This window comes from Rhineura floridana, chromosome 5 (assembly GCF_030035675.1).
Source record: "Rhineura floridana isolate rRhiFlo1 chromosome 5, rRhiFlo1.hap2, whole genome shotgun sequence".
In the NCBI taxonomy this organism is placed as follows: domain Eukaryota; kingdom Metazoa; phylum Chordata; class Lepidosauria; order Squamata; family Rhineuridae; genus Rhineura; species Rhineura floridana.
In genome coordinates, this window is record NC_084484.1 from 29,062,544 (window position 1) to 29,090,237 (window position 27,694).

Genomic DNA, 27,694 nt, shown 5'->3' on the forward strand with positions numbered 1-27,694 from the left:
CAGGCTCCAATCCTACACCGTTTTCTGGGAGTCATCTCCATTGAACTCAATAAAACATATTTCTGAGTAGACACACACAAGACTGTGTTGTCAGTTACTCATTTCAAAAGTAGAGATGGTTCAAGTGACTTGAGAATGCAAATCAACGTCCAGTTCATAACCTGCTCAAGGCTAGCATGGTGATTTTCAAACTTATTATTATGCTGTGTCTGTCGAAGAGCCACTGAGCATTACAAAAGATTCCAGACCATGTCCTAGAGTGCACAGTGACATCTGGTGGGTTCTCTCCTCAATGTGTGGAGCCTTCCTCCATGGGAAAGTCCTGGCCGGCTTACCTGGAAATGGCAGCCGTAGCCCTCTCATTAGCAATGGGTGGGAAGCTGGCCATTTTAATTTCCCACAATGCTCCAGAAGTATGCTTCATCAAGGGAATTTAGGACAATTAAAGTGACATTTGTCAGATGCAGCCACCCAGTTAATTTTTTTAACCCCATCCCTACCCCTGGGGCATTCTGATCTAATCAACCTGGCTGGTTATGGGTAGTCAAGCTATTCGTGGGTCAAAACAAGCAGGATAACAAGGAGATTATTGTGACCACAGTATATCCATGGCCATCTGTTCACATCACTTTATTTTATTTATTAACATGAGATGGAAACTGTGCCACTCACATCAAATAGCACAATATTGGCCAAAACTATGTTGTCACCTTTATGTACATTATTTCAGGATTATTGGGAGTTCCTACTTGGAGGCACATAACAACAACATTGGCTTAATAACAACTTCATCCATGCAGCTGTGGGCCCCAGCATCACAGGTTTTTGCATGTATGTACCAGGTCATAGCTCTACCACAACCAGACCTATTCCGGCTTTTGGTTTACCTAGGAAGTATTCTTGTATTGTTTCTATAGATATGAACTTATCCTTTTGACTTCTGCTAATTCAGCGAACATTGGTTAGGAAAACATAAGAACATGCATTATCATAATGCCTATGTCACACTTTAATTACCAGGAGCTTTTTAAAATAAAGAAACCTTTCGACTGCAAATATTTAGCAAGGTATAACAGTAAGCATTTTCTAATACTGGGAAGATAAGCAAAGCACAGAGATAAATAATGTGTTGAGATGTTACATTTTAATTGCCTAAAAATGGTTTAAGCTGTTTTTTCTTACTTAATGTGGAAAAGTTCATTAGAAACCTAATAAAAAGTAAATTGAATACAGTTTTTTTAAAAAAAGAACTAGTGGTACTTACCTAATTATAAATAAAGCCTGTATTAATTTCCCAATTGCATGGACAAAAAGATAAGGAAATATTGGAAAAGAGGTGTAACACCTTAGTATAGCAAATGAAACACTGGAGTGTAAAATTGCTACATATTACATACATTTCTAAGTATTATGATAATTTGTTGTTTTATTGTTAAGATAGTACTAACAATGTGACACACAGGGTGCTTTGCAAAAGAAACGTTTAAAAAGCAAAACAGATATATTACAAATGTGGAATGTAAATCTAATGCTTTGGTTCATTCGTTTAATGTTGACTACACTTTGGGTTTCATCTTCCAAAATCAGACAGTTCCATGTTAGTAAAACACATGCCAGAACAATAACATTATTTGAGCAGTACAGTAGAGAACAAGAGGAAACATACAAAGCTGAATCAAGGGTTCATCTCTTCTTATGTAGGAGAACATCCACACATGTGATTCCCCACCTGGCTTCTGAAAACGTACAATCCAATGAGCACTTTGCTGTGCAGCAGATGCTAGTGCTGAACATATTGATCAGCTCACTCTGTACTAAAGAATTCTGTAAGTTAATTATGGATTGCATTGCATAAAGAAGGGGAAGAGCCGTAGTTCAGTGACAGAACACATGCTTTGCTTGCAAAAGATCCAAGGTTCAGTTCTTGGCATTTCCAGGTAAGTCTGTGAAAGACTCCTCTCTGAAATCCTGCTGCCAGTCAGTGTCAGCAATGCTGACCTAGATGGACCAATGACCTCACTCAGTATAAGCTAGTTTCCTATGTTCCTAAATCAATCCTTTTGTTCACCCTGAACCCACTAGCAACATATTTCCGTGGATTACTCTGGCTTTCAGTATTTGAAATGGAGGAAATTCCCCTATCTTGCTCTTTGCTCCATGCAGAATTTTGTAATTCATCCATGCAGAATTTCATCTGTTTTCCAAACTAAAGTCTCAACCTCTTAGGCCTTCCTTTGCAGGGAAATTACCCTAACCCTAGATTGTATTATCCTTTTCTGGTGAGAGAGTGAGATGTTTCAGGAGACAGAAGGCTGTCATCAAGAATTACATCCCCATATCAAATTCTCTCACCTCCTCTCCATAATGTATAGTATCAGAGTAATTTACATTGTCTTGTGATGTCACAATTATGTTTTTTTTTCTGCTGCTGCTGGCCCATAATGTGGAATGGGGACTGAGAAAAGCTCACCTTTGTGGTGTTATAACAGAGTAATTGATACTATGTGTGTGTGGGGGTAGGTGGGTGAGTGGAAGCTGGACATGGAAATGCTAATTTTGGCAGCATTTAAAACAGCATATTTAAAAACATGTTTTTTTAAAAAAGGTTTTAAAACATATTTTTTTAAAAAGGTTTAAAAACATATTAAAAAATTCCAATACAGACACAGCCAGGGATAAGGTCTCAACTTAAAAGGCTTGTTGAAAGAGGAAGGTCTTCAGCAGGTGCTGAAAAGATAACAGAGATGGCGCCTGTCTAATATTTAATGGGAGGGAATTCCAAAGGGTAGGTGCTTCCACACTAAAGGTCCGTTTCTTATGTTGTGCAGAACAGACCTCTTGATATGATGGTATCTGCAGGAGGCCTCACCTGCAGAGCACAGTGATCAACTGGGTATATAAAAGATAAGATGGTCTTTCAGGTATCCTGGTCCCAAGCTGTATAGGGCTTTGTACACCAAAACTAGAAACTTGAACTTGGCCTGGTAGCAAATGGGCAGCCAGTGCAATTCTTTCAGCAGCAGGGTGACATGTTGGTGACACCCTGCCCCATTGAGCAGTCTTGCTGCCACATTTTGCATCAGCTGCAGCTTCCAGACCAACCTCAAGAGCAGCCCAACACAGAGCGCATTACAGTAATTGAGCCTAGAAGTTACCAGTGCATGGACAACAGTGGTCAGGCTATCCCAGTCCAGAAAAGGCTGCAGCTGTCTTACCAGCCAAAGCTGGTAAAAGGCACTCCTAGCCACTGAGGTCACCTGGGCCTCTAGAGACAAAGTTGGATTCAGGAGCACCCAAGTTGTTGGATCTGCTCTTTCAGAGGGAGTATGACCCCATCCAAAGCAGGCAACCGACCAATTACCCGAACTCGGAAACAACCACCCACAGCGTCTCCATATTGCTAGAATTTAGACTCAGTTTATTGGCTCCCCTCCAGCCCACCACCGAGTCCAGGCAGTGGTCCAGGGCTCAGATGGCCTCTCCCATTTCACGTGCCACAGAGAAATAGAGCTGGGTATCATCAGCATACTGCTGACACCTTGCCCCAAATCTCCTGATGACCATTCCCAAGGGCTTCATATAGATGATAAATAGCATGGGGGACAAGATAGTACCATGTGGCACTCCACAGCACAACTGCCAGGGGGCTGAAAGACAATCACCCAATGCTATTCTCTGAAAACAACCTTGGAGATAAAACAGTGCCTCCAATACTCATCTCACCAAGTCGGCCCAGAAGGATACCTTGGTCAATAGTATCAAAAGCTGCTGAGAGATCAAGTAAGAGTCATTCCCTTTGTCCTTCTCCCAATAAAGGTCATCCATCAGGGTGACCAAGGCCAATTCAGTCCCATAACCAGGCCTGAACCCAGACTGGAATGGGTCAAGATAATCTGTTTCATCCAAGAGTACTTGCAATTGCTGTGCCACAACCCTCTCAATCACCTTTCCTATGACAGGGGTATTTGCGACCGGTCAATAATTGTCGGAAACTAATGGGTCCAGGGTGGGCTTCTTCAGGAGCGGTGAGATCACCGCCTCTTTCAGGGCAATATTGTGTCTGTCCTCCAAGTAGCTCAGAGCTGCTTTTTGGTATCACAACAACCTTGTGAAGTAGGTTAGGCTAAGATACTCTGAAACACACAGATCAACAGGATTAGCCAAGCCCAGCAGCTGTGAGTCTGGCTTTTAGAACACTGACACTATGGGCAGCTGCCACCAGGAGTAACTCCTTGCCACAGCAGAACCTTCCACCAGCAGCCTTTCCTGGAGGTAAACATCTACTGCTGGCAGGGCAGCCCTATGCAGCAACAGTAGCAGCCTGGCGGCGCCTACAGCTCCATGACCTTGGCTTTGGCGTCAGACCTTCTGAACATCTGCAAGCATGAGAATTCCATTGACCTGAGCTCCTACATCAACCCGGGTGCCTTCAGTGACAAGTTCCTGGTAGACTTTTTCCAGCAAAGCAGGCAGCAGGAGTGTGCGGCCAAGGCCGGCAGCCTGGAATACAGCAGCTGCGTCAGCATCAGGGCGAGGATGCGTCAGCATCAGGGTGGTGGCAGCCCGGTCTACAGCTATATGGACAAGCTGGACCCCACCGTGGTCTATGATGGGCTAGGTGGAGGGCCCCCTCCACTGCCCAGCCTGCACCCATTGCTCATCAAGCAGGAACCTATGAGGATGGTGAGGTGGCGGTGCTGGTTGCCCTCCACCTGCCGCCCCCGGGGGGGCCAACTGCAGCCACCTCCAGTACCAGGTGGCGCACTGGGCATACATGACGGTGCACCTGCAGCCCAGCAGGCAGCCCATGCCGTGGCCCACACCAGCCCTCAAGCCTGCACGCCGTCGCCGCCCATCACCACCTCCATCAGCAGCACCATCACCAGCTGCACTCCAGGGCCACACCGTCATCGAGCAAGAGTCAGAAGGCTCCGGATATTGTATTTTTTGTCTGGTATTTTATGTCTTATTGTATGTTTTATTGTAAATTTTGTATGTTACTTTGATAATTCATATGAATTGCCATCTACTTTAGTGTTTATTCATAAAAACAAGCTTTAAGTTGTTTTTATGATGATATAAGCGGATTTTTTTTTATGATTATGTCAGCAGTTCCCAGGTCCCTTATTTGTTGCAAGACTCTGGGGGTGAGCTGTGTTTGGGTCCTGGGTGAGAGCCAGGATGGATGTATGGAGTCCTGGGTGAGAGCCAGGAGCCTGAGAAGGTGTGTATGTTAGAAGCAGAAGGGACTGTGGAGTTTATTTAATAGTAGTCTGTATTGGTGCTACACTTGTATATGTATTATTGTGTATTTTTGTAACATTTGTTGTTTAAGCTTATTTTGTATTACTTTATATTTTGTAGCATTATAGGATGATACTATGATTACTTCTGTATATTTTTGTCATTTCTATGGTTGTAAACCACCCTGTGCAGTGAGGTAGAAAGGCGGTATACAAATTAAAAATGAAATGAAATGAAAATGAAATGAAACTCAGTAATATTTTTGGCTATATGGGGATTTGAATCACTGTACTACAAAGATCCCTTCTCATTTAGCCATGGACAGTTATGGTAGAAAGAAACAGTATTTATATATGCAGATGTTAGGTTTTACACTCTCGCCCCAATCCCAGCATTCTTTCCCAGAGCTTGAAAAAGTTACTTTTTTGAACTACAACTCCCATCAGCCCAATCCAGTGGCCATGCTGGCTGGGGCTGATGGGAGTTGTAGTTCAAAAAAAGTAACTTTTCCAAGCTCTGTTCTTTCCCATATATGTATATAGGTGAATGTGCCCTTTACCTGATTGGGAATCTGGAATGCATAAGGTTCCATTCTGGTGAAGGCCCCGCATGTACAGAGCTGTGGGCGTGTGGGTTCTATTTCTAGACGCTCTGCTAAGTGTGAGGACAACTGTGTGAGATTTCTGGCTCCAATTTTACAGGCACTGGTGTGGTGGGAGCTGGCTCAAGGGGCTCCTGCCTGTCAGGTTCACCAGCATCAGACTCAGAGCCAAGAAGCTGGTTTGTTCTTAGCTCATAGCACTTAGTTGGTAGCAGTGTAGCCTTCAGCTCAAGCGTCTGGTTACTGCTGGAGCGCGGGACACCACTGGCAACTAACAGGGTTGGGATAGGGCAATCATAACCACCCTGATGGAGGGCAGTATATAAATAAATAAAAACAGGTACTCTAGTGTACAGTGGAGGGTGGCTGTACATGGACACTGGGACCAGGTCCTGTTCCTCCCTCTATGCATATGATATTTATGTGGAATGCTAGTGGGTGAAGTGAATAGCCCTTGGGTGTGAGCCAGAAGTAACAAGACAAGTGCTGAGGCAAATAATTAGACCATAATCCATCTAATAACTACAAGGACAACAATCTTGTAACTAATAAACAAGCAGCTTGCTAGTTGCTTTAAAGTATGAATGAGTGTTTTTCAAGGTCATGGGCTAGTTCACAACTCAAATACCTGCTTGCTTTCACTCTCTGGTTTCCACTTGATTTAAAATACGTCTGGTTCCTTGACCTTTATTTTTTCCTTTAAGCCAACTACTATTAGATGAAAAAAAAAGATTTAAAGGGAGCTTACAATATGAATAACAACAAATATAATAATCAATAAAATATGGCTAGATCTATGCATTATACTGTGTAGCCTTTCACTGGAATAGTGTTCTGACAGCAGTCGTATATCTTCATAATTTTTTTCTTCCCACCCACTACCAAAACAAATTTTCCTGGTGGCATTATAAAAAAAATATTGCTCTGTTCCCAAAGGAGCGTTTACGGTTTTTTTTATTTCCATGTATATATTTTACATGCTTGTAATAAAATAAGCAAACAAATGATGAAGCCTCACTTATTTTCAGCAACAAATTACTAGAATGTATGTGAAGTGCCTCCCGTTTGCAATCCGTTTCCTCTCTTGAACACTAGAATAGTATATGGAGCAAAGCTTTATACTGTCTGCTGCACAGATTTTACTATCACACCCTACATTATCCAAATTAAAATATTCATATTTGATGTGGGGAAGTCCAAAATCTTTCAATATCTGACAGAAATATTCATATTTTTCAGTAGACAGCCTTCCATAAATGAGGTTTATATTTAAACACACTGTTGTTCAATAATTTATGATTGTGAAGAAACTCTTTACTCTTCCACATAAATTACATTTACAGCTCGATTCTATGTACAGGCGGGCCCCGTTTATATGGCAGGTTCCGTTCTGGACTACCGCTGTAAAGAGGAAATCGCCGTAAAGCGGAACCCACTGAGTATAATGGGGCGCATCGCGCAAAAATGCCGCAAAAGTGCAAAAACGGCTTTAAAATTGGGAATTTCCCCTAATTGAAAACCGCCGCATTAGCGGAACACCAGAATGCAAAGTGCCGGTAAGCAGGGTCCTACTGTACGTTTACACAGAACTAAGACCCGCTCATTTCAAAAGAAGTAGAACTTACTCCCAAGTATGTTGAGAGAGAGAGAAAAAAAACACTTGAGACACAAAGGGCTCCTCCACTGACCTAGCTCAGAAGAACTCCTCAGGGCTCAGTACCAAAGTGAAACATATGTCCCCTCTTACACACATACCATGATCCCATCCCATACATACAATATCATGAGTCATGAAATAAAAGCTTGTATTTTAAATCTGAAATTATATTTTCTACATGTCCAAAATTACACTATGGTCTACAATACGCTTTCCCTCCTCATGCCTCTAAAGGCATTCATTCTTTTTGCTGTTTCTGTTTGGCATAATAACCAGGCTAAAGAAGAGGTCTACAAAGGTTGCTGTCAATTTTATAGTTTTTTAGTTGACCTTAATAAAGATCGCTGTTAATGCTTTGGGTTATTTTATCTACTGGCTTAACACAGCTGCAAACATTTTATAAATAAGTCGCTTTAAAAAATTATTTTTCTGGCCATTTTCATTGCAAAATCACAAGACATCCCAAAGTCAATTTCTTTTGCAATTTCACACATTGACGGAGAAAATAGCTAGGTGACTTAACTCTAACACTATGAGTAATTCACTAAGAGTAATTTGGGGTTTTGGGTTGTTCTAGTTTAATAACCTAAGTGGGGGCTGTTCATACTTCAGTCACATATATTTTGGTCCTGGAAATCCTACTACCAGTCCCTGTGATAATTGTGGTACTTTGTCCCTCTCACTAGCTCTCCCTGCCTTCTGTCTCTGCACAAGGAACTTTGGGACTGGTAGTCTTAACAGAGCATGTCACATAGGAAAAGCACAAATTTCTCTCACTCAAACTAAAACACCTACTTCAAGGATCATCAACCCATTGCCCACAGGTGTCATGGCACCTGTGAAGGCCTTCAGCGGCACCCCCAACAGGTAGCACAGAATCTGAACTTTAAAAAACTCTCTAGCTCTCATAGAAAGCAAGCTATGGAGTAATTAACTAATTGGCAAAAAAACTTGCGGTTTAAGAACGTACCTATAGCCCACAGATATTTCTATCATGCTTTAAAAAGCAGGGAAATTGGGCAGCTATAGCGAATGGACCAGGGGAGCAGGAGACCTGACCTCCTCTCTGAGATATTGTACTGCCCTACATGGCAAGTGGATTGGACTGTGAAAGACCAACCCAAATTGTGTTTGCATTTTGACAAATATGTAGAGCAGTCCAATATCCCAGGGTTGTTAAGCAAGCATTTCTGAGTTCAGGACTATAAGTTTTGTAAGGTTTTGTTTTGAAATGAGCTTATGGGAAGCATGGCATGGGGGTATTTTCAATTTAACATTTTGGAATGTGAAAAATCCACACTGGCTATAGCCACTCTTGTGACTGTATAAAATGTGCCAGTACCTTCTAAGTGATTTATGCAAAGCATGCCAGCATGGCTGCTCCTGCCTGTCAGTGTTATTAGCCAATGAGTGAAGTCAGAGCTGTGATTGATAAGTGAGTTGTTAAAGAGCTGCTGTTTTGCCTTCCCTTTCAGTGCACTTTTCCTGCCTTTGTCTTTTTCTCCCAATTCCTTGGAATCTCCATCATTTGTCCTTCCCTTTCCCCTACCAACCAGGTGCTGGGTTTGCCTGAGTTCAGGTACTATCTGGATAATATTTTTTTTTGCAAATATTATTACACTGTAAGTGTTGGTTAAAGAAGTCAGTGCCCTGCAAAAGGCAAATGTGAAATCTTTGCAAAGAGGCTTAGGCACACACATCTCCTCCTTTGCAGGAGCTAAAGATCAAGGACTCATGAAGAATTTACTGTATAATTAGCTTACAGTATAGAAGTACTTCTCTGTGTTTAATGGGGCTTAGGTACGTGAGTACAGGAGGGGAGCCTAGGCTTTGGTTTAGAGCTGGCATTGGGGAAAAACAGGGTTCTTGTGCCTATAACAGCTGTATGGCAGGCAGGACTTCAACAGGTCAAGTATTTTCTAGTATGTAAATACAATTGTGGGAAAAGCATCACCATGACTACTCTCTGATTTTGTGTTATGCCATGCCGCCATGGCAGCCATTTTGTGACTAGTGCCCCCAGCACTTTCTCAAAATATGGAATGTGAACTCTGGTCCAAAAAGGCTGGTGATCCCTGACCTACTTGAACAACAGAACAAAACACTCTCATTAGCCTCATTCTTCCCCACCTCCAACATGGTAATAGGGTTTCAGCCTGGGCCAGCCTCTCTGGGATCTCTGGACCCTGATAAAATGTGCCCCTGGGGATGTGCAACTATTTCCCTCCCAGAACTATCTTGTTCAATTGCCAAATTTTCCCTTTCCATTTCTGTTCCCTTTTGTTTTGTGTGTATTCAATTGTGATTTGTGAGTCAGATTTGTGTGTGTGCGTGTGCCTCCATTGCAGAACTTGGAAAAGTTACTTTTTTGAACTACAACTCCCATCAACCCAATCCAGTGGCCATGCTGGCTGGGGCTGATGGGAGTTGTAGTTCAAAAAAGTAATTTTTCCAAGCTGTGCTCCATTGGCTTCTAATCACATTCTGTGAGCAATTCCAAGTGCTGAGTTTTACCTATAAAACCCGGCATTGTTGCACAGCTTGGGAATTTGGTATCAAAGGATAATCTCTTCCCCTATGTACCTACCCCAGACATTAGATCTTCCACAGAGGCCCTTACCAGAGTATCCCTTGGTCTGAAGTATCTGAGTACTGAGAGCGATCACAACAAGGAAGACCTCTCAGCCATTCTTCTCCCTGTCCGTACCCGACAGGGAATGCTGTCCTCAGAGAGGCTCATCTGGCTCCTACATTACTGTCTTTCTGGTGCCAGGAAAATGCTTTTTTATACTCTCAGCCTTTTACAAACCATTTTCACATAATTTCAAATACTGGTACTAATATTGTAATCTCTCTTTTTACAGCAGCTAGTGTATTTTTGTCCTATGAGGCTCTTTTAGGTCTGTGCATTATTAGGCCATATATGATGGCAGTCAGTATTATGCTTAGCCTTTGTTTGGTTTTGCTTGGTTTCTTTTATTGGATTTTAGTGCTGTGGTGTATCTGATTGACCTGTTTGGGATTTTAGATTTTTAAATCGTTTAAAACTATTTAATTGCACACATACACATCCCGAAAAATAGGCTATGGGGTGACAAATAAATACAATACATTAATTAAAATATTTTAAACTGAGAATCGTCTTGAGACTATTGGCAGAAAGTTGGTTTTTAATTATAGTAAATGAATAAACAAATGTGTGCACAGAAATGCAGCTGTAGAGGCCTTATTTTGCATTAAGTTTTGAGGTGATCCTAACAGAGAACAACATGGTTTTCAATCTCAGCCGATTCAAATGCAAATCAAGTCTGTTCAGTGCTCAGCCAATTCAAAGCCAAATCAAGGTGACATATATGACACAATAGCTTTGCAAATAATAAGGCCACAAAAGTTACTAATCCATAGTATTTTAGTTTGGTCTGACTACCCACACAGGCTTATTGGCAGAGCAATCCAGTAGGGAAAGGAGAGAGAGAATATGTGGCAGAACAAACCACCAAATCTGGAACTCTGCCAGTCTTGCAGAAAGTGATAGCTAATAAGGGAAGGGAATTCTACATTGCTGTACACCAGAGCAAGGGCATTCCCTTCCCTTATATCATGTAGGCCAGATAGCATGTGGGAGATTGGTTTGTGATGGTTCATAGGAAATTCCCTGACTTTTCTTTGCAGCAACTCATGAAAGGCTTCCAATGTGATGCCAGCTGCCATAAGATGTAGGCATGGGGGAAAATGTCCTGATGCCCAAGGGGATGGCGATCACAAGACACAGCCAGTGCAAGGGATATTTCAAAGTGGCATTCACAAAGGGTAGCCATTTCACATGCCGCACCCAGTATTATTGTGCAACATGCCAGAGGCTTCTGCATTAAAAGATTTGAGTTTTTGGAAACACAGGTATGCCTTGAGGTCATACCTTTCAGAAAGCAGAAATCAACTATATAAGTCTGAGCAGGGTGATTGGGAATAAGATTATAAACATTTCTAAAACGTCAGCGAAGTCTGTCTGATGTTTCAAGGATCTGTACAAATGTTTATTACACAACAGACAGATATAATGAGCTTGCAAAGACTAGAGTTTGAACCTGTGCCCTTAGGAGTGCCATGTACCCATGCAATTCCACCTCTGCCCTTTAGCATTCCTTTAGCACTCACCTTCCTCCATAATTTAAGATAGCACTCCCCCTCTACTAAATAAATCATTTATGTGCAATATTGAGAGAGAGAAAATCTGAGTAAGCTAAATCAATCTGTAGTTAATATTTGATAGCTTCTCTTCATGGCTTGATGATAACATTGCATATTGTTCCATGCAAGACTAGACTAGAGAGTCTCTTTTTCTTGCTTGCTTTTCTTCACATAGTGTGCACAAAATGATTTATACCAGTGTTTCCCATTACTGTTAATGGAGACAACACAGCTATAGGCACACAATTCACAAAGAAATAGCAAACAGAAATGATTACATTATGGCATTGCTTTGAAACTAGCTGTCTTGCATGAGGACATGAGTATCTCATAGAGCAAAATGTATTATTCCCTAGAATTCAGCAAAGATTGTTTTGCAGGGCATGGTATTGTTTATCAGCATAAAAGCTCTTAGAGTGGCTACTTATGCAGCACTGCCAGAAAGGATATGTACCACCAAAAAAAGAGGACAGAAGATAACACACATTTGCATATGCTAATTTATGTGTAAAAATGCAAATTTAGAAATAATTACTAGAATTTAAATTTCAGAGAGGGAAATTTCCCATCCAAATAATCTCAAATCAACACTTCAATTAATTTTTAGCCCATTCCAGAGCACCCCAAATATTTATCTCCAATTAATTTACCCCATTTAATCCCCCAAACAGATCCTGCTCCAAAATAATTCACTTCCTTCAATCAATTACCCAATTCATCATTACCCTATCCCGATAAATAAAATTCAAAATAAATAGGGTGCAGAAGTATTTGTGTAGTGATTGCTTGAATTATGTTTGCCGTTTCAAAGAAAAGAGTTAGAGTGGAGGGAGTTAGATCATTCCTACTCATCTGGAGTTGAAGAGGTGTGTGTGACAGTAGCAATTCATGAGGTGGGGCAAAACCTAGGGTTGCTATATTCCAGTTCCACAAATCCGGGCAGGCTAATTTGCATATTATGCATATTATTTGCATATTATGCAAAAAATTCATATTATGCAAAAAATTCATATTAATATTTGAATTGTCCAGTTGTTTTCTTTTTGTGCCTAGGAATTACCATCAAAAACTGGGGAAAGATGTGAGAATTTTTTTTTAAAAAGCAAAGTTTTTAGCCTTAAATGCCTAGACTAGTTTCCAACACTATGGAATATTTATTGATTGATTAAGAAGATTTATATCCTGCCCTTCTGCTGTTAAAAACAGAGCTCAGCACAGCTTACAAATATAATAAAAACAATAAAAATACACAATCAATATAAAAACATAATAAAAACACAAAATAGCAACAAACATAAAGTAAGTCAGGGCAGCAGTACGGTTAACCATTACATATACAATATATTTTAGAGATGTGGTGGGTGGAGAAAAACAAGCCAAAATGTTAGGAAAAGGAGTCTTTCACACCACATGCTCAGTTCTAAATACTGTTGCAGCAAGTTTTACAAGTTCCTCCAGTATTCCACTGGTGCAGGCACTCAGACATTCAAAGTATCTGTATGTTTCGTAGGTTTTATAAAAAAAGAGCTTTGCTTAACTCAAAATTTCTTCTCCCTTTGATCAACCACACCTACACAGGTTCCACTGGGCCTGGAAGTGTGCAACAACCCCACACATACCTTGCTAATTAGATTACCAATGCCAGGATGTCTGTCTTATCGACTACTCTCCTGCTCCCCCCCCGGGCATCATGAAAGACCCAGTCCTGGGCTCAGAAAGAAAATAAATATCTGGTCCTCTTGAAAGTACTGATAAGCCTCTTGTTTTAATTAAAATTATAATTATAAATTCTTGCTCTTATCACTAATGGGAGTTAATTATCTTGCATATGCTGTTGTTGCTTCTATGGCTGTAACGGAGTGAGGTTAAAGATAAGTGAAATGCAAATAGGGAAAAAAAACACAAAAGGCAGTAACACTTTCCTAAATGTCATACCATACCAACCACAACAAGATTCCTATGAGTAAGGCAGAAAACTCAGCATCCCACAACCAGTCAGGATTCATAACCAAAAACCCAAACTAAAAAAATCCTAGCAGCCAGTCAGCCAAGGTCACAGAAATCCCCATGCAGCACAACCTGACCTGGGGACTGCAGTTAATGCAGAATGCTGCAGCACAATTGCTGACATGAGTGAGATCCTATCAGCACATTACACCTCTGCTCTGAAATCTGCATTGGTTGCTGATTTGCTACTAGGTCAAGTTCAAGCTGTGCTTTCCATGTTATGGATGCCACATAGTACTTGTTCTGCTCTTCTAAGAAATCAGTCCTGTAAAGTGGCAGCACCTACGCTTTGGAACTCCTTGCCTATTGACATTAGGCAGACGCCTCTTTTCAGTACCTGCTAAAATCAGTTTTCTTGAGGCAAGCCTCTCCAGGCATGTGGAGCTATTCTGTTTTTAAATCTGTTTTTAACTCATTGTTGGTTTTATTACTTTGAATGTTTTTAAGTATCTGTCCTTAACACTTTTGCCAATAATTTTATTGTTTTAATTCTTTCTGTAAACCGCTTTGAGATTTTTTTACAATAAAACGGTATATAAATGTTGTAAATAAAAATACATAAATAAATGTTGGAGTCACTGTGGCCCTTGAGTCTCTTCCCACTTTTAGGAACCAAGGAATCTGCCTTATACTGATTCAGGCCATTTCGTATCATGATTTCTTAAATGCAATACCATACCAACCACAACAAGATTCCTATGAGTAAGGCAGAAAGCTAAGCATCTCACAACCAGTCAGGATTCCTGACCAAAAACCAAAAATAGGATAAATGAAGAAATATTTATATAAGCATGACTATCAAATATATTTATTATTTACACAAACTGTAAAGATATTTATAGTGCAATCCTAGGTTTATTTATTCAGAAGCAAGTCCCAGTGTATTCAGTGGGGCTTACTCAAACAGGGACAGAAATGCAACCTCAAGTGATAAGCAACTTCATTCACACAACCAAAAATTCCGAATCATGCCACTTTACGCTGTTTTGCAACTGTTTATATTTGTTTTTAAGGTTATTGGATTTTAAATGGCTTTATTTCTTGTTGTGAGCTGCCTTGGTTTCCAACCGTACCTCACAGGGTTGTTGGAAAGACTCCATACACGCACACACACACACACTGTAGATGTATAAATACATACAGCCCATACAATAGTTTATTGTCAAACCAGTTGGTCATTGCAGAAAAATCAGTATTAGCTTTTAAAAAATCAGTATTAGTTTCTGACAGAATAAAAATTGTAATACCTAAGTAAGCCCTGCCTACTTGCTTTAAAATAGGACTGGAGGGGGGGACAGAAAAAGTTAGAATACAAACACAATTCTTTTTTACATTCACTCCAAAGTCCCATTGATTTTCAGCACATTCATAACCATGTCTACTCAAAAGTAAGTCCTATTGAATTCAATGGGATTTACTCTGGGCATATGGGATTAACATTGCTTTTACAAAAGCAAGTATTGGGAAGGTTTTCAAAACACTGCCCAGAATCTGACTCCTGCACACAAGAGGGAAAAAAACTGAAATGTATATACTTACCCAATTTATGAGCTTTTCAGATAAACAGGGAGGGAAACCACCATTTTCTGGCATTGCAATGATGTTTTCTAGACGCTGCCTCAGGTCAATCAAACTGAAACACAACCCTGGCTTCACTGATTGGCTGCAATCCTGAACAGGCGGGGTTAAAGCTACAAAGTGCTATACAGTACTGTTGAAAGAAAGATTTAATAGTCGGGGGAGCTGCCGACGTTTTTATGTATATCTCGAGAACCGGACCACCTAGAAACTTAATTTTTTTAAAATTAAAGGTGAGAATCCGGGCCACCTAAGGGGCTAACTGGGCGCCGGGTGGCATGCAAAGAATCCAGGTAAAACCTGGCTAACCGGGCAATATGGCAACCCTAGCAAAACCACCCACCTGAAAATAGTGTTACTGCTGTTTTCTGGACAGGGCTGGGAGGGGATAATGGTACACTCAACAGCTCTGACATTCAGTGCCACCCTGTCCCAATACCATCCAGGTAAGCAGCAGTGATGCTGGTGTTGGGAGGCTTCGTGGATCTGCCACACCACACGAGGCCCACTTACATGATCCATCCATTGCCTAAACTTAAGAAATGGATGGACTGGATACTACTACTGCTGCTACTAAGGATGGATGAGAAATGTGATTCGGTTAACATTTCAAGCCAAATCCATCAATTCGCACTTTCCAAAACAATATAAGAACTGAAACACAGCCATCCTTCAAAATTCGCACTTAATTGAATTTTGCAATGCAGTTCGCCAACCAAACAATGCTTACAAAAATGCATATATTAGGGGAAGGTGTGCACAAAAATGAGTATATGAGTGAAAATAACATACAAAAATGCATTAATAAAGATATTTTTTTAAAAAAATGGCTGTCAGCTTGCCTTTGCATAAAATTTGAATAATGATGGTTTAGAGGTAATTTTTATATTACAGTTACTAAATTTTAAAATAATAACTATAATTTAAATAGAAATGCAATACATCTCACCATAGTGGGGCAGGTTGTGACCGGGTGACCAGTCTGTCAGCTTGCTGTCCAGGTGCTATTGATAGGCAATTGCAAGTCTCCTGCTCCCCCTTCTTATGGCTCTGTGGCTCTTACCTTTAAAGTTAGTCATGGCTTTATCTTTAAACCAGACTTGGATAAGATAGCCTTTCAAAGAGAGGACTCCTTCAGGTCTGTTCTCTGATAGCTCTTTAAAGAGAGGACTGTCCTCCATAAAGTAGGACATTTGGCTACCCTAGAGGAATGATCTCCTAAATATTGGAGACAAATAACAGGGGAGAGCTGTTGCCTTCACGCCTTCCTTGTAAGCTTCGCAGAGTTATCTGACTGGCTAGGGACCAGAATGCAGGACAAGCTAGTCCACAGGTCTGACGTAGCAGGGTTTTTTCTGATATTCTTAACCCACCACTGGTCCTGGATAGGTATGGAAGGATATGTCAATTTCAGTTCTCTCAGTTTCTCATTTTTCCAATCAGTTCTCCACATTTGTGCAGCAATTTGAATTCTAAAAAGTCATCATGAAAATTCTTCAGCATTTCAGTGCAATTTGTCCTAACAAACATTTTTTGTATGCCGTTTTGAGTCATCTGCACATTTTTGCAAGCAATCTCTCCTACAATAATGCATTTTTCTATGTTGTTTCCACTACTAAGTTCATTTTATGCACACTTTCTGCTAATATATGCATTTTTGTAAACATTGGTTGGAAAATGCATTGCAGAGTTCAGAGAAGTGCAAATTTCAAAGGATGGCTATGATTTGGTTCTCACATTGTTTTGGAATTTGATCGATTCAGTTTTAAATGAGAACTGAATCATTCCCCCCCTTCCTAGTCCTGGAAGAGAGACAGAGAAGGCTCAGGCTGAGGATCACAATGATCTCTAGGCAATATGTCTTCCTCTGCAGCCATGTGACTCATTCAGGGCTTGTGTTGGCATGACTCCTTGTGCTCGCTGCAGATCTAGGCCACCCAGTGTATGAGCCCTAGGTAAGCCAAGTGGCAGCAACGTGTGTGTGTGTGTTGGTATGTTTGTGTGTTTCTTAGAGATGGCAAAACAACTCTAATCAATCCATTTCCAGCTACTTCTGTCTCTTGCCCAGCTGGTTATGTGAGAGTCAAGTGACAACAGAAGGGGGCGTGTTTATTTTTATTTCATATATTATTATTATTTGATTTTATATTTTCACAAATATATATTTAAAATATAATTATCCATCGTAGCCATTGGCAGGCAAGCGAGCAAGCAAAAGAACTTTTTAAAAATTAAATGAATACCTGGATTATCTGGAATTAGGGTCCCTCTTCTTTTAATAAAGCTGACCATTATTTTAAATAATGCTGGGGAAAACAGAAGGGAGTAGAATTTACAAGATCTGAACAGGGTGGTTTGTAACAGATGCCATTGGAGGTCGCTGATTCATAGAGTCGCCATGAGTCGGAATCAACTTGAAGGCACATAACAACAACAAGGTATTGGTATACTGCTTAATCATTAGCATTTCTAATTAATGTACATGTGTGCGCACGTTCATTTAAAACTGCAGTGTTATTTTGTAGAACCAGAAATAGGATAGCATAAAAACAACATAGTATGGAATTTCGGTTTGCCTATTGGGATCTCAAAAATATTGGCTTCACATCCTGTATTCGATATTCCTGCATGATGAGCCGACAGTATAACTAATGGGACTGCAGGATACCTTATAACCCTCCTGTCAGAGCAGCTTTTTGGATTGATGAAGTACTGGCATACCTACATGGAGAAAGATGTATAGATCCATGCTGGGTTGCAACTAGCACATAAATCCTCATTTGTTATTGTCTCCTTTGTCACTCTTCTTTATTTTTCTTCTCCTTAAACACCAAGTATTGGAAGACTTTAGAAAAGTTGGAAAATGCCTTGTGTTCTTAGTATTTGTGCTGGACAATCCAGGCTGGATTATAAAGAAAGAAAACCCCCAGATACCATGGCAGTGCAACAGAATAACCTGGGGTCACCAGCCCATTCTTCACCCAGGGCTTTACAGTCTAGACTTCTACAGTGAGCTTGCTACTGCTTTCTTTAACTAAAATGTGCAGTTGGTCCAACATTTGGATGGTCTTCCACATATTATAACAATGACGAATTAGGCCCTACACTTAGAATCTAGAAAGATGAGATCATAAAAAGGGGAAAAGGACACATCAGGAACATCTACTATATTTGGATGTTGCTGCTTAAACAAAAAGAGGTCCTGGTAGTAGAGTCCCAGCTAATTCCTTTTCAAATTTGTTTTGCTTGTTTTAGAAGAGGTCATTGAAGGCATGTGAGTGAAATGTTGTGAAGTGTGTGTGTGTGTGTGTGTGTGTGTGTGTGAGAGAGAGAGAGAGAGAGAGAGAGAGATATGGATATCTGTGAAAGAGGGTGCTTACAAGATGTTCATTGTAGAGAGACAATGGAATCAAATAATTCACAGAATGTGAGGATTTGAATAAAATAGTTGCTTCACAACTTTATTTCCAAAACCAGTTAAATCTGACAAAAGAAAAAGAAACTAGGAAACCTTTGTAGTTTTTGACTCTAGAACCAGCTGCTCTGGTGTCATGGAATGTTCATGAACATTCCAATAGATTTTTAACAATTTATCAGCACACAAAAGCATAGGGGTTGATGCAATGGGGCTATGCAGTATTGGTAAGAAGGGGTTCATCATAGGAACGAGAAGCAGTACCACTGACGTATTAGTCCACAAACTTTCAACTGTGTATATGAATGTTGTGTTTGTATGACAGTAGCATGTGAATGGTAAGTTTAAGTAGCATCTGTGTATTTCATGTAGGTAGTGTGAATAAGCATATGTGCTTAAATGTGAATGGTGGTGCAATGAAGGAGCAATGGATTGATATAAATAAGAAATCGCACATATAAAACACACCTGCAGTTTACATGGAGCTCCTCTAAAGGCTTTCCTGGGTACACCTTCATTCTCCATCCCATTCAGTATCTGAAATGCTCCAATTTTAGAACTGCATGTTAAATGCAATCAATTTGTTTCACCATCCACTTTCCATAAGCGGCACCTTATAGACCAAATAATATATCATTGCTCAAGTGTTTCAAGAAGTTTAATTAAATGTATCACTTCCAATAAATTCCTTGGGCAAACACACCACCATAGGGACACATAAGGAATGTGAACATTAATTGCGTTTGAGATTAACCTTGCTGAATTGAATTCTCACACACTGATACCCTTTGTTCTGAAGCCATAAATATCAGGCCTTTATACATCTAACTATTGGCAGCTTTACTGTAACTTAGAATTCTCATTAGGCCATTTTTGGACAGGAGGAAAGGGGCTCAGAAAAGTACCAAATTAGGGACAAAGCCTCACTTTTGATTCTATTTTTAAAAGGAGATTTTAAAAAAAGAAAAGTGTATGATGTCCTTTTGGTTTTGTAACTGGTGTGAAATCAGTGCTTGCATTCATTGGGTCTGTATCTTGATGCATGTTCCTGTTGTGGGCTTAAATGAAGCCTTGTTTTGTGGTGACTTTTGGTTGTAGAGAAATACATGTAACTGACTGACTGACCTGGAAAAAAATCAAATAAAATAACACATTTTAATAAGACTTGCACAGAGTAGGGAATAAATATGTTCAAAAATTGGGAGTAGAGTGGAAAGCAAGGACATCTAATGAAATTCCAATTTGCTGAAAGATTAATTAAATTCCCTACCCACCCAAACATGACTGAATCTGTCCCAAATGTGAGAGCCTGAAAGGTGAATGTACTAATTAATCTTAATGCAGAGAATGCAACAATTAGAGAAACAGGCACACAACAAAGTGAACATCCCTCTTTGACACAGTTAGTGCAAGCAGTGTGGGTTAGTAAATTGTGGTGTTTGCAAGATCTCTGTTGAGAACCAAACAGGCAACACTAACTAGAGCATCTTGGGTAATAAAGCTATAACCTGTATAACACAAAACAGGTATCTTGCTTCATCTTTTGAGGAATATTCCATTAGAAAGGATGTTTCAGAAACTTATAACTATTGGTTTAGCTGGTCTTGGTAGCCAGGCAAAATGTGTGCTGTCTAAACCCTGCCTCCAGGAAAGGGAGGAGCTTGGTCTTCTTTGCTGTTATTTTCTTATGAATAGTGTGTTCCAATTCCCAGAGTGGTTTAACAATCAATCTCTCTTTCCAGGGAACTCTGTAATTTGTAGCTCTGTGTGGAGAACAGGGGTGTCCCCTAACAACTCTCAGCATCCTTCACAAAATACAGTACCCAGGATTCTTTGGAGGAAGCCATGTTTAAAGTGGTATGATGCCACTTTAAATATATATTGTGAATGCAGCCTACCTTTCCCCTTTTTATAGGGGTGATCCATTAATACAATGTTCAACACTGGAATATTGTCCTAAGTGAAAAGAGTGCAGAGTAATCCCCCTAGTGTCAGAAAATTAATAAGAAAAACACTAAAGCCATCTTGGCACAGTCATCTCCATCCCCCCCCCCGGAACTCCTAAACCTCTCCAGTCCACAGAAGCTGCACTCATCCCCCAACTGCCCCAGACACACACACACACACACACACACACACACACACACACACACACACTGCCAAGCTTGTCATTTCTTAACTATGCAAGTTACGGGTAGTGCAGCAATTCTTTATGGAAGTTGCTGGAATGATGTAGCCATGCACTACACAGCAATTTTGATTTTGGAGAAAAGTTTGACAAAATACCAACATGTTTTCCTAGTTGGTATCGCACAGCATTAAAAGGACATCTTTGGACTACAGTAATTATTGCACCATATCAACCTCCCCTTCACCACAGGTTCCAAAAATATAGCAATTAAAATAATGTACAATTAAAGCAATTTAAAAAATATATCAGAACAACGAAACACCACCCCTGAACTGTAGTGCACAGCAGTAGGGCACTGCCTTATATCAAAGCACACAAATGGTCCATCTAGCCCAGCAATGTCTCCTGCACTGATTGGTAGTGCCTCTCCAGGGTCTTTCCAAGCCAGGCAACCTGAGTTCCTTTTAAATGGAAGTGCCAGGATTATAGCCTTTTCCATGCAAATCATGTGCTCTAGCACCAAGTTCTCAGCTGCTCAACAAAGGCCAAGTCTAGGTAGTTTCTAGGAAATTAACACCATTTGATTCAATTTGACTTTCACTGGACATGAATAGGAAAGGAAAGAGGAATGAACCCCTGTTAAGTGGGTATTTTGTGTTAAATGTATTTGTCCGTCCCCCCCGCCCATGAATCCTTTGGAAAGGTCAAGGAATATATATTGAACTAACTGATGAAATGAATAGGAATGGATTGCTCTGAATGTGGTCCAAGAGAGAGAAGGGCAAATGACAACCCACCCGGTCCTTTAAAAATGGTTTACAATAAGGCTAGTAACACAATAGGTAAACAAAAGGCTTAGCTTTCCTTACCTTGGTGGGAAAAAAAACATAACCACAATGATGTAAGGGATGAACAACATTTCCTTGGTCATGACACATCTTCACCTTGTCTCAATAAGTCTGCTTTTAAAGATCCATTCCTGCCTACACTATGTTTTCAGCTGAGAGTACAATATCTTTTATTGCCAATTAAAGGAAATTAATCAGAGTAGTCATTTCTAAATGAAAGCAAACACGGAGCAAAATACAGCTTTATTTGCTAGAGAGGTTATCTCAAAGCACTTGTATAACCACACGGAAAGTTCCTTGCATCCAATTGCTCATGATACATTTCATTATTAGCATCCTAATACCTTTCAATGGCTGATCAATGTTACATTAAATATAGATTTGCTTGCAGGGTAGACTTTAAGGAGCCTGCATGGGCCACTGAGTAAATATCTGCTTTAACAAGTCCATAATTATGTATTTACAATGCGAGACTCTCTGTAATAGCTCCTTTGGAGCCATTGCAAACTATTAACTTAATAATGCACATTTCTAAGTTAATTATGTCTGAATGCTGTCACTATCAGAGTCATCAGAAGGAGACAATGAAAGTGAGGGAAGGCAAAGTTATTTCAGAATACGAAGCAAACAGCATTGTACCAAAATTATGCTACAAATCACCAGTTAACACACTTCAAGGGAACATCACTGGCATCACTGACAACAAAGGTCTGTGTGGCTACTCTGTGTGTCAGTACCATTGCTATGAAATGTAGCCAAAATAACTCCCTGTCTATTTTTGATTTGAAGGCAAATCAATGGAAATGAAAACATAGGTTGTTGAGAGCATTCCAAAACAATGGCTTTAATCTGAAACAGCATTAGTAACCTATTGGAATCAAGAAGGCTATTTAATTGCCACTAAGACCCCCAAACATCTCCTCCTTCCTCATGATAAGTGATGGGGCAAACCTACGCATTTGGATTAGGAAGACTGGGTCCTTTAAGGGCTTTTAAGGAAAAGCTCAGGCGTTCTCCAATAGTTCTTCAAAACTGGGAAGGACACAGAACCAACCTTGATGACCTCCCTCACTGTTGCCTGCCTTCTCATCTACAAGTCTGTTTCCTTCCCTTTCTCCACTATTCCAATCTTACTAAGTTTCATTGGGAAGGAGAAGGAGAAAACAGCAGTTAACAGTCAAAAGGCAAGGGTCCTCCAGAGTTCCCAAGATTCCTTACTCTCTGCAAGGGAAACTTTTATGTTGATTGGAGTCTCCATTGCAAATGTCCTGGAGGCTCTGATCATACTGAGAAGCCTTCCTTGCAGAATCTGGAGCCATGGCAGCATAAGAAAAGCCCCTTGAGATTTCACCAGTCCTTTTGTTTTTTTTTTACAATAATTTTTATTCAAATTTTCATAAAACATACAAAACAAAATCATAAAACATTCAAAGACAAAAAACAAAACAAAACAAAAATGATTAAACAAAAAAATAAAATGTTGACTTCCCATTTGTCGCAGATCAAATCAGTTATAGGTCTACAATATATAACAATCCTGTCTCTTAAATTATATTATAAAATCACTTTCCTCCAGTAGTTATCTTAATTAATCATCAAATCTCATAAACATTACTTTATTCTTTCCACAAAAAGTCAAAGAGAGGTTCCAATTCTTTAAGAAATATATCTATCAATTTTTCTCCTAATAAACATATCGATTAATCCATCTCATCAAAATCTGTTAGGTCCAATAATTTCAATAGCCATTATTCCATTATCCATATTAATTCCATCTTCCATCTTCAATAGTCCTGTTAAGTCCAGTAATTTCAGTGTCCAATCTTCCATTATCAGTATTCCATAATAATCTTGCTGTCATAACCATAATCATATAATAAGAGTCTGATGGGAATTTCCTCTATCCCAAATATTTTCTTGCCATCAATTCTGAATAAGTTGCTGAAATATTGTTGTAAAGTCATATCTCTGTTCTTCTTTTTTACAAAATGCACTGGCTCATCTCTTGAGAGTTTTTCCATTGTCACATGGCTGCAGTTAATTCCATAGATTTTCTCTATATCAAGCTCCATCACGTCATTCCAGTCCAGAAGATTATCCAAGCCATTGATAACTTTATCTCTAATATCTTCATTAATTTCTTCAGAGATAACGTTAAATTCCAAACAGTAGATTTTATTTCTAATATCCATAAACTCCAGATCTTTTTCCAATTCCACATTTGTTCCAATCTCCAGGGCTTGTATCTTCCCTTTATTTTTTCTTTTCTCATCTCTGATCTCATTCTCCTCTCTCACAGGATCCCCTATTTCTTTAAGCTCCTGCGTCATTTTGCTCAGTTCAATTTTCAGCTCCTTACTGCCCTGTCGCAGGGTTTGTTTCGTTATCTCAATCTCATCCATTATTTTCTGAAACATAATTACTTCCAGATTCTCAGCCACTTTCTTGATTGCCATTTTTAAAACCACGAAAACAAAACAAAACAAAAATAAAGAAGAACCACTTCTTATTTCAGCAACAATTGGGTTAATATTCCAGGCTTGATGACATCACAGTATAAACAGAGCAGCCTGCCTTATCTCTCTATGTTCAAGAATACAAAACAAATTTAGTTCCCAGCATCAAAACAGTTAGTGGCGTCGTGAAGAAGCAGATTCATCAAAATAAAATAGACCAAAAAGAGAATAGTCCCAGACAATATAATGTTCCTCGGAATAGAAATCCCTCTTCTGTTTATATCTTTAGAATGCACTTCCAGGACAGCTTTTTGCAATAGAAACAGAGATAAGCTGTTAATTTCGTGAATAACAGAGAAGAGTTATAGCTCACCCAGAAGTTCTTTAAAGCTGATTCATTTGACAAATCTCTTTTTGCTGCAACAATTTAAACCAAGTAAAAAAAATAATAGAAAGAAGGGTGCTTGCCTGTTAGTCCGTTTTCTCTTTGAAGAAAAGATAAACGTATCGCATTAATCAGATAGAGCTTGTTCGGAAGTCCGTCCGGCATTGCTGGCTGGAGCTTTTCTCATAAATTAATGAAATCCAGTCCTCCCAACAAAAACAGGCTTTTGAGGTTGATCTCTACGTTTCTCCCTGCCCGGGAGAAATTTCATCAGTCAAAAAAAAAATGTTCTGACTGATTTATATCTGAATAAGCTTCTTTTGAGGCGGGAGCCCGTCTCAAAAGCAGGCACAAGCGAAGTCACCCTTCCCGGAAGTCGAGATTTCACCAGTCCTTTTGGAAGTCTCTTCCCTCACATTTTGGTCATGCATTTGGGAAACTAGTAGATGAAAAGACTAGTGAGCTTGAACAGATGGCACTGAATCATTATGAACCAAGATGAAATTTGCACATGCATGAGGGGGAAGGGCTGGCTTGGTTTGTAATGGTTCTGAGATTTTTGAGCAGGGAGACGTCCATTTCTGAATCCCTTTGTTTCCAAATGTTGAACCCATCATCACCAATCAGGCAAACTGAGCATGATGGGCTTGTATTGAATAGTTACCCAAGAGAACATTGTGCTCATGCTGATATTGTAAAAGCTGATTTATCCTTTGCTGCCAAGTATTGGATAGTGTTCTCTTAGTCCTGTGGTTAGTGAGAAATCTTAACTGTTTCAGGGAAATAACATGTTCAGTGGGTAAATACTATTGACGCTGAATTGGATTCTGTAAAAAAGCCGGAGTGCAATCTTAGTGACAGCTGAAAATGTTTTTAGAGTTTAAATATGGAATTACTAACCACAAAATCACTTATTCTGGGACAGTTCCATTGAAAAAAATGTCAAGCTTGAACTGCAGCAGGCCTGCACATAATTTGTGATCCACCAAGCTGAGCGATGCAGGCCACTAGGGGTTCAATAAATGCCCTTAAAAAAATAGCTGCTTGGGACTGGGAAAAATAGGGTTGGGGGTTTCAAGCACCTTGGAGGCCATACTTTGTGGGTAGTGGGTTGTGTTCAGCTTTGTGAACAACAAGTTGTGCAGGCTAGGAAAAATGCTGGCATTGCTATTTCATCACCTGCACTTTCTCTCCATTATGACATTGGAAGAACATGGCCACTTCACTCAAGCGAAGAGCAAGGAGTTTAGTGAAAGTGCAATGTTTCTCATTAATGCAAGAAGGCTTTAAGGGTATATGGAGTTAGAGGGAATCAGATATGAATATAGGAAGCTACCTTATACTGAGTCACACCAATAGTCTCTTTGCCGAAGTATTGTCTGTTCCAACTGGCCATGGTTCTCCAGGATCCCAGGCAGAGATCTTTCTGAGCCCTGCATCCGATATTTAATCCTTTTATGATCAATTAAAAACACACCAGCTCTACCCAGCCTTGTTCCTCAAAGGCGTTTTTGTACTACAGCACTCATCATCCCTGACCACTGGCCATGCTGATTGAAGTTGATGGGACTTTTAGTCCCCAAAATGGAGAGCATCAGTTTGCGGAAGGGCAAAGTACATTTTTTTGAGAGTCATATTTTTATTCAAAGCCAAATTCACATGTATCTTGGGTTGAAAAATGTTCCCAAACCCATACACATATTCCTTCAAATACAGTAATCAGATGGCAATTTCTTTGGTTGTTTTGTTTGTCTGTCTTAGCCTCTCTCGGGCTCTCAGAAAGAAAACTCTGCATGAGGCCTAGATCAGCTTCTCAATTTTTGTCCTTTTTAAAATGTTTACTCAAACAAGTTATAATGGTTGGGAAAGAAAATATGCCAAATAAAAGGTTCACTTGGAATATTTTTTGTCCTAAGATGGGTGTGTGTGTTCTAAAAAAACAACTGTAAATGCTAAGAGACTGAAATTTGGGGACAGTGGTTAATAACAGGTAACAATATTCTAGACGTATTATGTTGTAATTCTATCTCTGTGTAGATTCTGCAATTAAAAGTGCACCTGGGGTAGGCTTTTACCCCACATCTGTGGCAGAAGATGCTAGTAATTGAACCTGGAGCCTTCTACAACTGCACACACCATACCTTTATCTTTAAAGCACATTCAAAGCACCCCCACCTCAGATTCCTAGGAACTGTAGTTTGGTAAAGGTGCTGGAAATTGTAGCTCTGTGAGGTGTAAACTACAGTTCCCAGGATCCCTGGCTGGAAGAAGGAAATGTGCTTTGAGTGTGCTTTAAAGGTATGGTGTGTATGCAGCCACAGTCTCTTGCTGACCTGAAAGTGGTTGGAAGGCATTTTTGCTTCTTCCCCCTTTGCAGCCCTGGTTCCTGTGGAAACTCCTTCCCTTCCCTCACTGCAGCAACATGCTGTTTCAGGACAGCATCCTGAAGTCATTTGCCACAAAGATAGAAGGCATGATTATATTTATTTTGCTGTGGACTTTTTCTTTTACAGGCTTTCTTCACAGTGCTAAAGCTGTCACACCTGGATGCTTTCAAGTTTAAGCAATGTATTTGCCTTCCCGTTGTGCTGAATAAATAGGCCAATATGAAATGCCAGATATATTACTTCTTAGTGGCTCTGCCGATTCTCAGGAGGCTTAGGCAAACCAAGCATTTGTTTCTGATTTAAATTCAGCAGCCTTTCCCATTTCCTTTTCCAGCCTCAGACCTTTTTAGAATGTCAAAAATCTGGATTTCTTTTCTTGTTTCTGGTTACCTGTATACATTAAGTTTGCTGAAGTTATTAGGTTGCTTTAAGGGAAATGAAAGTTGACTGTGACTGATTCCTTCAGGTATAGACTGAAGTACACGGGGATGCTGTACCGGATAGATGGTCTGCCAAGAAATATTGCCATCAAAACAGGGGGAAGTGCTACACAGCATCACAGACAGCAGCTTCAAGGCCAACAGAGGATTAAACCCAGCCTTCATTTCTGTATATCTCCAAGTATGCACTGAAATCCAAGGCTTTCTGTGTCAAATGTGTGGAGTTACAAAGTAGACTATTGCATTAGCAAGACAGAGGTAAACACAGAAATGGGACTAAACAGGCCACGGCTTTTATCTATTACCTTATAACTAGGGATGGAGAAGGAATCTGTTTTACAAGGATTTACACATGGA

General features: G+C 39.9%; 1 protein-coding gene across 1 annotated transcript in view; it reads right to left on the reverse strand.

The window, feature by feature from the left end:
• The window catches only part of GPC6 (glypican 6), a 1,220,950-nt gene that overhangs the window by 169,714 nt on the left and 1,023,542 nt on the right, over positions 1–27,694 (reverse strand). The gene's annotated exons all lie outside the window — the stretch shown is intronic.